At 38.0% G+C, this 10576-nt stretch overlaps 1 pseudogene; it reads left to right on the forward strand.

Annotated features, from left to right (window-relative positions):
• Window positions 1-4792: 4792 nt before the first annotated feature.
• LOC121036486 (transmembrane emp24 domain-containing protein 2-like) lies at window positions 4793-5368 on the forward strand (annotated as a pseudogene).
• Window positions 5369-10576: the final 5208 nt, after the last annotated feature.

Consider the following 10576-nt stretch of genomic DNA (forward strand, 5'->3'; position numbering starts at 1 on the left):
ATTACACTGGACAGTAAGCAAGCCTTTCCTTTGCTCCAAAAGGAGACACTAATCTATAATCCTGTTTCCTATACAGATGTTGTTGAATAGATATTCAAAAAAGGCAGCCGGTGCTTATAAATTGGGCAGAAATGAGATACCCACAAACACCTCCCAAATCCAGTTTTTTTAAATCCAGTTTTTCTTAACCAGTTATTTTTCTACATAATAATGCACCACCAGTATGCTATCATATTCTAAAATGGTATTAAGAAATACTCCAATTTCTGAGTCTAGAAGGATACTATGAATTTAATTTTATTTAGTACTAGTTTAAATAGGAATGATTGAAATAACTAAGAGGTATTAACTTTATATTATAAAGAAAAAATGATAGTAATATTGTGAAGTGGCATGCAAAAATAATGCCAGTCATTATTCCTAGTTGTCATAGTGAGTGTAGAGTTTATGTTATAAAATCGTTAGACTGCAAAGAAAAAGATTAGAATAAATGAATTAAATGGTTCATTTTCAAATGTAGGTGGGTAAAATGGAATTGGCTTTTGATAAGAAATATCTCAACAGAAATGCCCATGAAGTATCATCCCTTAATGGTAAGAACTGTCTGGACATCAGAATATCTAAATTAGACAGAAGAACTCTGTAGAACTCCAGGATGAACCAACTGCTATGGTATTAGGAACAAAAGTAGACTCAACCTGGAATACCTACATTCAAGGATACCAAGCAAGAGGTAAGGAATCTGGTCCATGAATGTCCCTATATCTGAGCCAAAAGAGCCTGAGAATGGGACTCTTTTTGAAGCATTTTCTCAAGATTATAAATACTCTGCCCACTTTCTGTACATTTTACCAGATTGAGTGTATCTATTTATAACTGTGCAATGAGCATACAAACTATGTGTTCAGGCATAAAACGTTGTGATGAATAAATTTATAAGAGAAAATATGCTGTGCCTCTGTTACTGTCGCTAGTTCCTCCCTGAAATCCCATTTTACAAAATAAGCTACAGAAGGTTAGTGGTCGTCCTTCAGGACTTCATGTCTTAAACCCTTCTGAGTGCATTTGCACAGACCTGGAATGCCTAGGATTCTGACTCTGTGGGAGAGGACTCCTACAACGGGTCTGTGGTGACTGAGAGTGGTTTCAGGTCCAAGCCCAGAAGCTAGGCTTCCCGAGTTCAAATCTTGAATCTGCCACACACCATCTGTGTGGTCTTCATCTGACTACTTAAGCTTTCTGCCTCAGTTTCTTCAGCTGAGAAACGGTGATAATAATCATGCTTTCTTCACAGGGGTGGTGTGAGGATGAAGAAATTATAATGCCTAGCACATAACAGAATAATACACTATTACCTGGATATGGGGTAACCACTCCCTTTACATGTAGTAGAGGCAAGAAGCAAAGTATTGTTCATTGGTCATTGGTGTCAGCTACTTTAGCAGTTACAGAGCAGCCATGCTGTGTGGACAATATATGTCAGGGCAAGGTTGTGCTATGAGGTCATTGGAAGCTGGTCGTCTGGCTTGATTGTAATCCACATGGTCTCAATTCAGACACTGCCTGAAACATTTTCTTTTATTAAAACTTTATTTATTTATTTATTTATTTTAGAGCAGTTTAAGCTTCAAAGCAAGAATGAGGAGAAGGTACAAAGATTTTTTTGTATACCTCTTGTAGGGATGCTGACAATACTGACCATGTTTGGCCTTCTGTCTTTTTTACATACTTGCAATGACCTTCCTTGGGGCTACATGTTCCAGGCCCCTTGAAGGTTATTGTATATCCTGACCTCAGTGCAGGAAGGCTTGTTCTGATCTTCCCTAAAGTTGGTCAGATAACTATTAGAGATAACATAGTTCTTTCCCCTCCCTCTCCTCTAGCACACAGATGGCATCACTTTAGATAACTAGTATCCTCTCCTTCTATACAATCAGATTAAGATCCAGATTTGGGGGAGAATAGCTGCATAGCATCTGGATCATCTGCCTGCCTTATCGCCAGTCAGTAAGTTACCTTGAATAAAATTGTGTAAACTGCAGGAGGGACTTGCTTTGTTTCTTGGTCTCAAAGTGCCTTCCTAATGTGGAGCATACTTCCCCTCCTCCACCTTCTAACACCTCTGCTCACACACTTGCAGAGCCTCCCTCCTTATCAACATCCCCCACCAAAGTGATACATTTGTTACAGTTGATGAATCTACATTGATCCCTCATAATCACACAAAGTCCACTGTTGACATTATGGTTTACATAGTTTACATTATTGGTGCTGTACATTCTTTGGGCTTGGACAAATGTATCCTGACATATATCGATCACTATGATATCAGTCAAGGTATTTTCATGACCTTAAAAATTCTCTGTGCTCTATTTATTTATCCTTTGTTTTTCCCCAATCCATGGCAACCACTTGTCTTTTTATTGTTTCTATAGTTTTGGTTTTTACTGTTTCCATAGTTTTTTGTTTGTTTGTTTTTTTTGAAGGGAATCATACAGTATATAGCCTTTTCAGATTGGATTCTTTCAGTTAAAAATATTCATTTGAGATTCCTCCATGTCTTTTCATGGCTTGGTAACTCATTTCTTTTTAGCATTGAATAATATCCCATTTGTCTAGATATATTACAGTTTATTTATCCATTCACTGACTGAAGGACATCTTCCTTAAAGTTTTATCAATTATGCATCAAGATGTTATAAACACTAATGTGTAGGTTTTTGTGTAGACATAAGTTTTCCATTCCTTTGGGTAAATGCTAAGTACTACAATTGCTAGACTGTATGATAAGAGTATGTTTGGTTTTATAAGAAATTGCTAAACTGTCTTCCAAAATGGCTATACCATTTTGTACTGCCACTAGCAATGAATGAGAGTTCTGTTCTTACATATTCTCACCAGCATTTGGTGTTGTCGGTGTTGTGGATTTTGGCCATTTTAATAGATATGTAGTGGAATCTCACTGTTGTTTTAATTTTTACTTCCCTGATGCCACTTGATGTTGAGCATATTTTCACATGCTTATTTGCTATCCATATATCTTCTTTGTGAGGTGTGTATTAAGGTCTTTTTTACATTTTTCAGTTGGGTTGTTCATTTTCTTATTGTTGGGTTTTAAGACTTTTTTGTATATTTTGGATAAGTCCTTTATCAGATGTGTCTTTTATAAATATTTTCCCCCAGTCTGTAGCTTGGTCTTCTCACTCTCTTGGTATTGTCTTTCAGAGGGCAGAAGTTTTTAATTATAATGAAGTCTAGCTTATCAATTATTATATTCATGGATCCTGCCTTTAATGTTGTATCTAAAAAGTCATGGTCATGCCAAAAGTTGTCTAGGTTTTTTTCCTATGTTATTTTCTAGGAGTCTAATAGCTTTTCATTTTACATTTAAATATATGATCCATTTTGAGTTGATTTTTCTGAAGGGTAAGATCATTGTCTAGATACATTTTTTTTTTTTTTTTTTTGCCTGTGGATGTTCAATTGTTCCATTATTCAACCATTGTTAAAAAGACAATCTTTGCTTCACTGTATTACCTTTGTTACTTTATCCAAAATCAGCTGGCTGTATTTATGTGAGTCTATTTCTGCATTATATATTCTGTTCCAGTGATCTATTTGTCAATTCTTCTGCCAATACCACCCTGTCTTGATTACTGTTGCTTTATAGTAAGTCTCAAAGTCAGGCAGCTTTGCTCCTCCAGCTTTGCTAATCTCCTACAATATTGTCATGGCTATTTCTTGAAATACTTTTTAGAGGGTGTATCCCTGAAGTCTTGCCTTTGAAGCTTTAAAATATTTTGAAAACACTTAAGTGTTTTTCATGCATCTCCTTAAAAAGAGTGTGGTTACTGTGTACTTAAACATCTCAATCAATCTCTTCAATAAGCCTTCCTCAACTGTGACAGGTATTTGGAGTACAAAAATGGAAAAGCTTGAATTCTTAGACTCAAAGAATTTATATTGTAATGAGAAAGCTACTTGTTTGTATAAACATATGTTGTGATATACCACGTGATAACTGATGGAGGGAGCATAAGGCAAGCTGAGGGCCAAACACAAGCTAACAATATCCCGCTCCCCCAAGTGGGAGATGGCTGATATTCTTCAGGCACTCCTGGATGAACAAAGGAAAGGACAGAAAACAAAGGATTAAACTGATAGAGTCTCCATCAGTTTACAGACATCTTAGTACATTACAAGAAAGAGGCAATCTTATCAAGAAAGAGGCAATCTTATCAATAGCCTAATCTCCAGGAACTCCTTACTGTTTTAATGATAATGCTTTTCTACAGGGAAACAACCTTAGTTTGACACTAGCTAGGCATCCAGTCATCTTTGAGTCTTCTTTAGCATATAGATCCCATTAAGAACCTTCCTCTTGATTTTGTCTCCCCAACTCCATAGCATATAACCAGTCATTCTTCACAACCCCAGTGCAGCTCTTTCTGCCCACTCGTCCTGTCCCAGTGCTGTAATAAAATTACCTTTTGCACCACAGACGTCTTCAAGAATTCTTTCTTTGCTGTCACCTCCAAACCCCCGTCACTCCAAAACCCCATCAGTAGCTGCAGAAATAATGATTACTCCAAGAGGCGGCGTAGAGAAAGGCTGAGTATCAGTCTCAGCAGAGGAGGTTAGGGAAGGCTTGGTGGATAACAGAGATGATTAAATTGGTTCTTGATGAAGGAGCTGAGGTGATGGTGGTTGAGGAGGCAGTGGTGGCAGTGGTGGTGGTGGTGGTGGCTCTGGAAGCCCTGTTCTGGGTCCTGGCGTCAGTCCCAGTCTCACCATGGTGATGATCCCTGAGTGGCTGGTGCTCCTGGCCACCCTTCAGGCCACAGCCTTGGGCTACTTCATCGGCATTGATGTGCCTGCAGAGGACTGCGGGTCGCCTCAGGCATCAACATGGGCCTCATCTTCCAGGTGGCCAAGGGTGGCTTCCTGGACATAGATGTGGAAATTACAGGGCCTGACAATAAAAGAGTTTATAAAGGAGACAGATTGATCAGTGGGAAATATATATTGGCTGCTCATATGGATGGAACATATTAAGTTTTGTTTTAGGGACAGGATGTTTACCATGACTCCAAAGAATGATGTTCACCACTGATATTGGGGAAGTCCCCAAAGGACAAGGCATGGAAAGAGAAGCTCATGAGAACAAGCTAGAAGAAATGATTGATGAGTTGGCAGTGGCAATGACAAGTGTAAAGCACAAGCAGGAATTCATACAAGTTCAGAGAGAATACACAGAGTGATTAGTGGCAACACAAACAGCAGAGTGGCCCTTTGGTCCTTCTTTGAAGCTCTTGTTCTAGTTGCCACAACACTGGGACAGATCTACTACATGAAGAGAGTTTTGTGAAGTGTGGAAGATTGTTCAGATAGCCTTTTTTTGATGATCTCAAAATCATAATTCACTGTTTACCAAATATCTAGGTCATAATAATGTCATTAGTTTCTATAATTTTACTTTTGGAACTGTATATTCACAGCTTATGTTTCTTTGTGATTAATAGATATTGGGGGCGGAGCGCCTGTGTGGCTCAGTTGGTTAAGCGTCTAACTCTTGATTTTGGCTCAGGTCATGATCTTACATCTTGTGAGACTGAGCCTCATATGGGGCTCTGTGCTGACAGTGTGGAGCCTGCTTGGGATTCTTTCTCTTCTTTTCTCTGGCTCTCCCCTGCTCTCTCAAAATAAATAAGCTAAAAAAAAAAAAAGGTATCGAGTGAAAACGCCTTTTTAGGAAAGTTATAGTGAAGATCTGACAATCGATTGGCATAATTTCTTATTTGAATTCTGCCTGCATTATACAGGTCTGTCAGAACTCAAAACCTGTAAGTGAAAGATAGGCATATAGTCCCGATTATATCTTCCTTTGGTGTTCACAATGAAATGGGGTTTGTTTGGAATAGTACGTTACTGCAGTACTTTAAAAGGACTGCATTCTTTGGATCCCTTACCCTGCAGTTCAAGTATTAAAGATTCATTCTGTTCAGTCCTTATGAGAAGCAACAGTCTGAATCTTGACATTTTGTACCCATCCTGTTGGCAGAGCTCTGACAGGAGTATGTTATCAGGTTGGTACTTTTATGCTTGTCTCTCTTGCTTTTTCTTTAAAGATAAGTCTTAACCCAACTACACCCCCCACACACACCAAATTGGTATTTTGAACCTTAGGACTCAATCACTTCCAATTAAATTGATGACGCAACCAGCTAATAACCATTTTTCGGTTTCTGCCTAGCCTTGTAAGAAGTCTCTCCTAAAGCTAGTTCTCTCTATATTGCAACAAACAGTACCTCTTTCCTTGCTATGCGGGCACATCCACATTCTCTACTCTCAGCATGTAGGAAACATGCATTCATGAAATTGGGAAAATCTAGATTTCTGATGCCAAAGGGTTAAAGTCCCTTGAATGTAATTGCCATGATACACAGCCACTGTTTTATCAGTGGCCGTTTGGCCTTTGTTTAATTAGGGTACTGAATATCATTGTCAGTACTAGGATTTTGTTTTTGTTTCTCTTGGGCCTTTCTTTTTTGGTACATGTGGGCTTTGTCTTGTATAAAATGAAAAAAATTCTCTTGGTCTCTGATGACAGGTTTAAAATAAAAGTAACATTTGGTAGTGGTGAGGGGATGATCCAGAATTATATTGTGACTGAGGTATATTAGTTACTTGTACTTTTTTTTTGGGGGGGGGTTCTTTATAAAGAGACAACTAATGAGTTTTATATAATTAATTTGAGTATGTTACAGGTTTTCTTGTTCAGGACAAACAGCTTTTCAGTCTTGGGTAAAATTACTTACAACAGTTTAAGGTGACTATTTTACCTTAAGACAACTATTGCAATGCCAGTGTGTGTGTGTGTGTGTGTGTGTGTGTGTGTGTGTGTGTGTGTGAAAGCACTTCAAAACTGAATTACAAGATGTAAGCTTGGGGGTGTCTGAGGGGCTCAGTTGGTTAAACATCTGACTTCAGCTCAGGTCATGATCTCTTGGTTCAGGAGTGTGAGCCTCGCATTGGGCTCTGTGCTGACAGCTCAGAGCCTGGAGCCTGCTTCAGATTCTGTATCTCCCTCTCTCTCTCTGCCTCTCCCCTGCTTGTTCTCATTCTCTCTCTCTCTCTATCTCTCTCTCTCTCTCTCTCTCTCTCAAATATTAAAAAAAGATGTAAACTTAAAATTCGTTGTTATCTAATCTGCCCCAGTTCAACAAATAATCAATTCTTTTTAAAAACAAACAAATAAAATTGGTTCTTGGTGGATGGTTAGGGATTAGTACATGCAAAGAGAGAAATATAGAAGAGTATGGTACAGTTGTAGAATAAGAGGCAGGAAGGAAGAACAGAGTGATACAGGCAGGTGAGATTATATGAAGTTTTGTGTATCACAGAAAAGGATTTACTATAAATAGATCTACTTAAGATTCTCAGGTAAGAACAGGGCATGAACATACTTATATTTTCAAAAGGATGTATCTTTCATATCCTTTACTGAAAGAGTTGTTTCCTACCTTGGTGCTGGGGCCCTGGGCACACGGAGTAGGATAATAAAAGATGTTAGGTGAGGACGGCAAGCATCTCCAAGAAGATGGAGAAATTCAGCATAGCAATACTTTGCATTTTGTCACAACTTTCTGGCAGGAGAGAAAGAAAAGTTTATGTGTTGTATAGATGTAGCCTTCTAATATGACATCATTTTTTCATCCTTTTTCTAAATATGTTGAGACCCCCTTTGCAGCCCCATCAAAGTGAAAATCTAGCGGAAGTTCCGTAAGCGGGCTCAAATGGAGTGAGGGGCAAAATAAGAGAAACAATTGAGGATTACTGTAGATCATCCACTTAACAATTGCATGGGCTTTAGTTTAAAAATCTTAATAGATTTTCTCTTCCGGCAATAGCAGAGATGTGAGGAAAACAGCAGGATGAGTTGATGTACATAGTAGAGGTCAATCTGGCTGGTACCTGCTATTTGAGGGGCAGCTAGTAGAAGTGCTTTGCAAATCCATGCCTGCCAATCATATATATTCCAAGTGAGTTAGGTCCATCCTCGGTAGCTCTGAATTGCATCCTATCTCTGTCATTTGTTCTCCAGAATAAGGATTTTTTTGTTTGTTCCTTTTTTTTTCTTTTTAAATAGACATCACGATAAAGGATCTTCAATGTTATTTTTATTTTCTCCTTTTTCCTAGGAAAACTCGCTGACTGTCTACGGCCATACCACCCTGAACGCGCCCGATCTCGTCTGATCTCGGAAGCTAAGCAGGGTCGGGCCTGGTTAGTACTTGGATGGGAAAACTCGCTGACTTACAACTATATATATCTGCTTACATCCCCCTGTGGGCGAGGGGAAACAGGGTTAGAAATCTCCTCAATTTTCAAGTGAGTACAATTGAATATAAAAATTGAACATGTAAGTTATGCTGTGAATAAAAATAAATTATCTGCTTATAATACTTATTAATCATACATATTATGTAAGGCATTTAGATTTCTTTGACATTTTTAGAAATTCTCACATTTCATGAAATAATTTAATCAAATGCATCACATGCATTTTTTTTTATCAATGTCTTTTTATCAGTTAAGACCCCTTTAGCATATATAACGGGGTTTCTAGGCCATATGTTTCATGTCTGTATACATTGTATGAATTACAGAACTTTTGAAATATATGTGTAATGTTGTCACAAAGAATTTCCTATTCCTTATTTAAGGGTTTAATCTCTTGACATGACAGTGAATCAAAATTTACTAAAAATACATCTATCCAGAGTTCCTTGCCCTGGAGTCAAAGCCATTACCAATCTCTTCTATATCCCACTGGAGTTAAACTTTTTATTTAACTAATCATTAAAATTGTGTTTAATTGCAATTTTGATGTCACTCTATTAGGAATAATTATTGTCTTTGATAAATTAATTTTCCTCCCTCCTCTCACCCCCTTTTTTTTGGTAGCTTGATTCTGATGGGTCTCAAATTATCCTAATTTGGAGTAAAGTAGCCAGGACTTTATACACCCACATTTGCCAGTCTTTGGATACCGGCTGTCTCTGAGAAGGGTCTGTGAACTTGTTTAAGATGTTTTTATTCACCTGTGACATTTCTGCAAGGAGTCAGCTGTCAGCACCTGTAGGAGCTGGGAGAGTGGTGCTTTAGTGCTGAAGAAGGCATCTGGGTGTCAGAGCACAGTTTTGGTAAGCAGAGTCAGAGCGTGGGGACGGATGGTAGTCAGGTGTTCAGTTGACTGCCTCTCCTTTGCTATTTCTGCAGGACTCATTGAGGCCCACAAGTCCAGTGTTGCTTCTTGCTCATGTCTGGAGTGCACACATCCTCTCATGAGTCTGCCCATGGCCCCTTCTGCCTAAACACCATTGTAACCTTTTAAAAAACTTTTTCTGGGATCTTTACAGCTCATGGGGTATTTCTAGGAAATAGCTTCTAGGTCTCCACTGCCGATCAAGGGACACTTCTCTTTTCCCCTCCTCTCAACCATGAGGACAGAATGTAGAGGTGCAGAGAGTGGATTTCTTCCTAATCTGGGGAAAATCTGTCTCCTTTCACATTTATACTGTGTTTCTCAATCATAAAAATATTTTTCTCCACCAGTTCCGCGATTCTTCTAAATTTGCTCTAAGGCTTAAGTTTTTAGAAGTTATGAGTCAAAGAGAATTGTAGGTCACTTACTATTACTTTCCATAAAATGCTTTCTTTACATTCCTCTAAGTCAGTGAGCCCAGAATAACTTTGCTCCTAGAACTGGGAAGAAGACCTAGAAAAAATACTGGAAGAAAACAAAATTAACATCACAAAACACCACAGTCACTATATTTGTAACTATAGGGTGTGATAAAATGAAAAGAAGGGAACAGTTTCAAGAGATATGGAGAGAAAATCCACTGAACGTCCACAGAACGTTATAAACGCTTATCATGTTGTATTCAAATTGTCTACAGTGTTGTTTTTCCATTACAACTCAGTTCCTTAAGAGTAGGGATTAAATATTTTCATTAATACATTTCCAGCATCTAGGGAGTACTTAGCATATAATAAAATCCTGTGTGTCTTACTCAAATGTCAGGTGTCTCCAATGTTAGCTGTTTCTAGTCTGTTTCCCTAGTTCTCTACAGAAAAGCTAAGTACTTTCTCTTCTATATTTCCAGGTGTAGTATTTACACCTGTACTGTAGCATTTATGATTTTTCTTTGTAATTGCTTACATGACCTATCTCCTGCATTAGACCAAGAGCTCTTCAAAGACAGAAGATATGAACTATTTATCTTTCCACTAGTGATACTTACTGATTAACTGACTCTTCAATCTGGGGGTGACATTCATAGTTACAGTAACATAGATGAGTTTCTAAGTTCTATGATGTGTGCCACTGACAACTCAGTGTGTAGCAAAATTAACTAATTTTTTAAAAGCAGAAAAGTGGGCCATATATATTGGAAATATATGTATTAATAAATTAGTTAAATAATGAGGTGGGTTTAAATTTCAGTTCCCAGGAACATCTACCTAATCAGAACAATTCATTACCTAAAATTGCCATAAAAGCAAGATA

Source organism: Herpailurus yagouaroundi, unplaced genomic scaffold (assembly GCF_014898765.1).
Source record: "Herpailurus yagouaroundi ecotype Mexico unplaced genomic scaffold, PumYag 162, whole genome shotgun sequence".
In the NCBI taxonomy this organism is placed as follows: domain Eukaryota; kingdom Metazoa; phylum Chordata; class Mammalia; order Carnivora; family Felidae; genus Herpailurus; species Herpailurus yagouaroundi.